General features: G+C 37.7%; 2 non-coding genes and 1 pseudogene across 2 annotated transcripts; 1 reads left to right on the plus strand and 2 right to left on the minus strand.

Annotated features, from left to right (window-relative positions):
• Positions 1-4,537: 4,537 nt before the first annotated feature.
• Positions 4,538-4,730, minus strand: LOC116777180 (U2 spliceosomal RNA). Its single transcript, XR_004354020.1, has one exon. It is a non-coding gene; the product is annotated as a U2 spliceosomal RNA (small nuclear RNA).
• An 887-nt stretch (positions 4,731-5,617) lies between these two features.
• On the minus strand, positions 5,618-5,891 carry LOC133319611 (small nucleolar RNA U3; annotated as a pseudogene).
• A 503-nt stretch (positions 5,892-6,394) lies between these two features.
• Positions 6,395-6,513, plus strand: LOC116777077 (5S ribosomal RNA). Its single transcript, XR_004353993.1, has one exon. It is a non-coding gene; the product is annotated as a 5S ribosomal RNA (ribosomal RNA).
• The last annotated feature ends 701 nt before the right edge of the window (positions 6,514-7,214 follow it).

A 7,214-nucleotide genomic window follows, 5' to 3' on the forward strand; every position in this document is an offset into this window, starting at 1 on the left:
TTCAAGGGAATTTTACATCAGCATATCATCATGGGGTATGTGCGTAACTCCCATGTCAAACATTATGAACATGAAAAATCGCATTGTTTATATGTTTCTTATAGAATAGTTATGTGTTTAAATATACTTATTAGAGAGCGTTTCTCCTTTCGTTTTTGTTTAAAACTTATTACTTTAAACACTTCATGTTACTGTGACTGACTGACTGCACAGGCGTGAATTCCATAATTCAGTTCACTCCCAAAAGCAATTTCCTTGAGCTTGTTGTTTTGTTAGCCAAATGTGATGGAAATATGGCGTCACATTCACAGTCGACATTGACTAGTTCGTTCACGCGGTTATCAAATAGAACTCAAAATGATTTAATTTCTAGAGACGCGTCTGTACTCTGTAATGTACGTCGAGATTGAAAAAGATATAAGCGAAACCGATTTTGTGGCTGTTATGGTCGAAGAAACTCCCGATGTTAGTGCTCATGAACAGCTCGTAATCGGTTTGAGGTACTGTCGTCGCTCAGAGGTAGTTGATAGATTCATAAAATATATAGATGTTAGTTCTGATCGGACTGCTGTGACTTTATGCGCGAATATTATCAGTGTTTTAGAGGAATTTAATTGTTTAAATAAATTAGTTGCTCAAACTTATGAAGGGGCAACGGTTTTATCTTCCGTGATTAATGGAGTTCAGAGCTTATTTAAAAAAAAATGCCCACCCGCGCGTTATGTTTGGTGTTCAGCACATGTATCAAATCTTTTTCTTTCAAAATCTCTTGAACGAGTTTCTGAGACCAAACGTTTTTTTAGCATAGTTCGGGCAGTAGCAGATTTTTTTCATAATAGTACGGAAAGAACCGCGCAATATAACGCGTAAACTACCCCGTGCTTCCGAAACACGTTGGGCTTGTCACTCTCGAACGGTTAATGTCATAGCAACGCAACTCAATAACTTGATAGGTTTGTTTGAGCTTATGCAGGAAAATGATAATAAGTGGGATGGTGAGACATGAACACAAGTTTATCTTCTTTTAAACCATTTTAAAGGTTTTGAATTAAATTTTTTACTGCATACATTTTCGGAAATATTTTCCTAAACAGACATCCTTTATGAAATATTCCAGAAAAAATGTTGTGATGTGGTTTACTGTGCCAGAGAAATTATTGAATTTGAGAGTTTCATGGAACAGTATAGAGATAAATCTAACATAAAATATAACTTTATATTAAAATCAAATTGTGACCACCGAAAAGAACGACGATTGAAGATCTTCAACAGTATTACAGACGAGTGTTTTACGAAATTATAGAAAATGTTTTAAACGAGTGTCCTAGTCGTTATAAAAATTTTAAAGACCTGAAGTTTTTCAAATTACTTGCTAAAGAAAATAATGCATCGTATTGTCGTAAATTTCCAGACGAATCGGTCGCCGATCTCCTCAATACTCATGAACATACGCTCAACGCGGATCGGCTCAGGGACGAGCTCCGATGTTTATAAATCGGATCAATTACAAACATTAGGAATATTTGATGTTATTCAAAAGTTACATACAAATAATTTAACGGCCATATTTCCTGAAGTTTACAAATTAGCAAAATAAATTTTAACGATTCCAGTGAGTGATCATTTTCACGTCTAAAAAGAATTCATACATATCTACGAAACACAGGGCCAAAGTAGACTCGCAGACCTGTCTCTAATCGCAATTGAAAAAGAACTTATCACTGTTTTGAAACGATCTTGTCATAACGAAGACGTTGTACAAAATTATTTACTAAGAGATAGGCGCGTTGATTTAGTTTATAAACAGTAAGGGATTATTTGTTCACGTACGCAAAACAAGCAATCTTAACACCCCACGGCCTTCACAGAGGCCGCTTTGTATATCATTTAAATGACTTGTTTCACCGTCAATCGTTTGTTTTGATGTTCATGCTGGCCCCAAACAAACATCCAAGGATCATCATCCTGGCCGTGCAGTTGAACTCATTTATCAATAAAAGGTACTGAAATTATGCTGAAAATTGGTATGTTTTTTTCCAATCATATATTCTGCTTACCCTACCCCCAGTCTCTGTGCACGCCACATCTCTGTCGTTAGGTACTTGTTCCGAAAACGCTATACTTTTTCTGTTATATAAATTAAACAACTAGTTATAGATCGAGAATGAGCATACTAAAATGAATTCTAATACCACCAGTGTTAAACAGTATAAAAAATCTATTCAATGACTTGAGAATTATTGAGGAAATATTAAAAAACTTTTAAATATTTCAGCCACAGTCTCGTGTACCGGACCGAGCAGTAACGGTCTTGACATCACGAGGTTCTGGATACACCGATATATAAATAAAACACGCGACACTTAACAATATTAATGTTGTGTTTATATTTCCAAGTCCTCCGACTTATGCCGCTGAGGCACATATCACATCATAAAATCAACAATTAACCATCCAGTCAGTAATGATAATTACGTGTAGGTATCTATTTTAAAACTGATTTAATCGATAAAGATATATTAGGGCACGGTTTTAAAACGTTAAAAGGAACTAAGTAAATAAATGGGAAAAATAAAATAATCTTTTTTTATTTTCTCACATACACACAGAAGATAATTGGTCCTTTCTTCTTCCTTTTTTAACACACTCTTAAGTTTAGAACACTTTTAAATATTTCCGTTTAGACGTTTGCGGCTTGTCTTCATATTGTTTTGTATTTCCTTCTGGGACAGGAACTTTTTGCTTGTTAGCGCGTTGTTCACGTTTCTGTTTTACCCGCTGATCTCTTTGAATTTTTCTATCTGCTTCATTTAATTCCGAGATATTTTTTCGCCTCCTTTTAGTCGTTCTTCTTACGATACTCTTCATATTTTGAGGATAATTTTTTATACGTTCCCTGTACCGTTTCATTTTTTCTGCAGCGGTAAGTGCCTAGCCTCTACAAGCCTCTTTAAACTTCAAACAAGGTTAGTCTTGGTGTATAGTGCAAACCAAACTTGGTTAACTTGGCTAACCTAACACTTTCAAAAACACTAGTAGTAACAATTCTCTCAGTGTATTCTCGTATTAAGGCTGTCCTGACCGTTACCTTTTAGTCCGGATCATACGTTACCGGTAATTAGGTAATGGTCTGGACGTAACGGTGTGGCCACAGCCACGAGCGACGTGGATTGTAGCACGGTTTGCGACGCGGTAAGCGGTGAGCGGCAAAAACAAATGGTAGACAACATATGAAGTACGCCCCAGCTACCGGCGACGCGGACCGCGGCGCGACCTGCGGCACGGGAGACACGAACCGCACGCGGCGGCGACGGGCTGCGCGGTGTGCGAGTGATACAAATGTTCTAGCGAGTATCGAGGCGGCCACAGCTCAGAGCGGCGCGCGGCGGCATCGGTGGATATGTTCAGGCATCGCGCGACCAAAACAAATAATTTTGTTTCTGCCGCGCGTTGTAGCTGGGACATACCACCGCAAATCACCGCGCGCGCCGCGACTCTAGTCTCACCGCGCCCCGCGCCGCTCTTGGCTGTGGCCACACGGTAACAGTTTCACACCTTGTCTTAGTTTTTTTACCATAACCTAATAATGATCTTCGATAACTAAATTAGCTCTTATTTACAGCAAATTACAACAAATGTAGACATGTGAAATTATTGTTACTTTAAAAAAACCTAGGGACTGAATATAAACTTGTATGTTTCAATATTTTTCTATTGTAATATGTATACGCATAATAATGCTTGAAAACTAAAATATGTTGCAGAAGTATTAAGAAACAAATTGCATAGAGCTTAACAAAGAGCACATTACGAAAAGGGGACAGTACTGCGAGACATAAGATGCCACTTTTGTTAATTAAATGTTATTTACTACTTGCTGTTACCCGCGACTTCGTCTGCGTAAAAAAGTAATAAGAAACTGCCTCCCACTCGAGCGATATAATTTCGGGATAGGGATTCGTAATCTTGATAAAAAGTGCCCTAAGTTACTCCTTAATATTAAATTACTAAAATGGCTTTAAAAAATTAGGGGTTGGTGAAAAAAATTTTGGTTTGTATGTATTTTTAAAGTGACATTATAAATGAATAAAAACAAAAAATTTCGTCCAAAAATTAAGGGTGAACAACCCTTATCACTTAGGGGTATTGAAAATAGATGTTGGCCGATTCTCAGACCTACTCAATATGCTCACAAAATTTCATGAGAATCGGTCAAGCCGTTTCGGAGCACGGGAACGAACATTGTGACACGAGAATTCTATATATAAGATTATATTTTTTTTTTATTTTATTAACAAGTTAAGTGAAAATAGAAAGCGTCAAGCATTTGGCATTACTTCATAATAACTTAAAATTTGTATGTCATAAAAAAGGTAGTTATTTGCAACTTGTGTGCAGGGAACATCCCAAACGTGCGATGGTAGACATTTTGGCGAATATGCCCAGATGACTTTAAATCAAACCTCATATATCAATTCTCAACATATGGGACTGTATACATCACAGGATTCATTATAAAGTAATCGCGATAGTCTAGTTATTGTGGGCCGATCCCGGCGGCACTGCAATGCCGGGCCGACCCGTGACGGGAGTGGAGCGAGCCCCGAACATCCCGTCGGTTTACAAAAATCAGTTTAATATACTGGTCCCGACATGCGGGAACTTTCAGATATTAAGCTGAAAAGAACAGATACTACACTTTGATCTTAGCCAAAAGGCCGAGAAGCGATACCGCAGGACACTCGAACAGAGAGGGTCATTGCGAACGAGGAAATCTCACTAGCGCGATGTAGACTCCGGCTAGGAGGACGGCGCGGCGACATCTGTTGACGGAGCGCGGCACTGACGGACCCGGGCACGTTTGATATGACGTCACAGTGTCTCTCCACATTCCATTCACTTCATTCCGTGTTATATCTGACAATTAATTCTGAGTGAAGTATATCGGCGCAAGCAGCTTCAATGACGGATGCAATATGGAAATAACTGGCATCAATTACTATAACAACTTATTGGTCGTCGTTACTATTGTTAAAAGTAAAACGAAATCAAAGAGAATAGAACTATGTTTGAATTCTGGTTTAAATATGACGTCTGGACGCACGACCGGGGACTGCAGAGTTCAGCGAGGGCGGAGCATAAAGAACCTTCGAGAAATACAAGAACATTTAGAAGAATTGAAGTTTCATTTTAAAATATCTGGAACTTACTGAAACAAGTGACATTAGTGACGTCAGCGAGGCTGGCGTCCTGTCTTTAAAACAATGAATTTATAATAAAATCCGATAAATATAAAGTCTTGAAACTGTCAACAATCAGATGCAAGTACATCTGAAACAGACACAAGATATTTATTGTCATCTTGTGTCTGAAACCCTATATTAAGAAATTTATGTTCTCTCCTCTTGCATAGCATTATATTTTGTTAGGTATCTTGGGTACATATTAGAAAAATGAGTAATATTTGTACTTTGTAGACCTAGGTTTTACTGAAGGACTTTTACTTAGAAGGACAGTTTGTTTTTTGATATAAAAGCGATTAACACGGTTTATTACGCGTGGCTTGTATACATAAGTAAATATTTATAATATAAAAATGTGTATAATAGTTGTAAAGACCGCTCAGACAGCGACAGCGTCCCACGCCTCTCCCACTGGTGGGAGAGGTGAACGATCATCGAGGACTGGCGGCCGGAAGCCGTCGTCCGCCTCACGCTCAGGACGCCGCGCCACGTCTCATCAACAATCGAGGACTGGCGGCCGGAAGCCGTCGTCCGCCTCACGCTCAGGACGCCGCGCCACGTCTCATCAACACGGCTGGTACGATCTCACGTAGTGTGTAGATCTCGTGAAGAGCTTACTATAGAAATGATCCTATGAAGTAAGGTCTTAGTTCGACGATCGTCTCCGTTTCGTCGTCATGGTATTGACGGAAATCTCGTTACCGCGATGTAGGAGACTAAGCGACGGTTGTAGAGCGCCATCTATTGACGCGTCGGTGAAACATGCTATATAAATGTGTGACACATTATTTTGGTCATACTATTATTTTGGTCAAGATTTTAGGATCTGACGGGAAGAGTAGTACTCTTCGATCCGTCCATCAGTGTAGGTGTGATGTTTTTTCTACTAGATTATAGTAAATCGTATACCACCTGTCTTAGCAGATTTGGTTTATTAGCTACGTATCAACCGTTGCCTTACAAAGACTGTAGTCACAGTTTTTTTCTTTTTTTTTTTTTTTCTTTAAATTTTAATTTGATTTAATAAAAAGTCCGTCCGTCTCGCACCGCTACGTGCAATCGTATCACATGAAATAGAAAAATTGAAATACCAAAATATAAGATTAAGAATATTAGGACACATTGAGTTGACAGTTTACTGACGTTCTGTCGCCAACGTCCATACCACGTTGAATACACCGGTTCTCGTCCGATCACCGAAGTTAAGCAACGTCGGGCGCGGTCAGTACTTGGATGGGTGACCGCCTGGGAACACCGCGTGATGTTGGCTTTTTTGCTCCCTAACATTTTTGCATAATTTCGTTTAACTTATTGAAAAGATACGAAATACGTTAATTATTGAATTGTCATTAATCTGAATGCTGAATAAATGCGATTGAGACATTTTTTTTCAATAAAAGCTAAATCTACAATACGGATAAAAATATATATATATAAGTATGTATAAACATAATAGCTTTAATCTTAGATAATATAAAATATATTGCACTGTTAAAAATATTACTGAAAATTATAATAAAACATTTTCACGTCATTATTTCGTCATTCAGGGATAGGAATGCATGTGTGTCATGTATGTATTACTATTTTGTCTTAACAACTAATATTACAAAAGAGACAATTATATGTTTACGAGAAGGTACGAATGAGTATTTGTTGAGCTGAACAGTAAGCGGACATCTGTAGTGCCTTACGAAACTTGCCACAGGTGTATTGACTAATGTTTTGTAAAATTAATTTCGTTTTTCACATATATATTTCCTTTATATATAGATTTTAGAAAATGTCGTATATTAAATAACAAATCCTCATCAATATTTTACGACATTACTCCGACTTCAAAGAAAAGAATCATTTTATCCAAAAATCCTATGAATAATACCCAGTTATACAAATCCTACCAAAAATACGTATTTCGAAATGGTAGAATTTTAAAATTATTATAGATGTGTAATAATGTCACTGGCTGTG

This window comes from Danaus plexippus, chromosome 25 (genome assembly GCF_018135715.1).
Source record: "Danaus plexippus chromosome 25, MEX_DaPlex, whole genome shotgun sequence".
Classification (NCBI taxonomy): Eukaryota; Metazoa; Arthropoda; class Insecta; order Lepidoptera; family Nymphalidae; genus Danaus; species Danaus plexippus.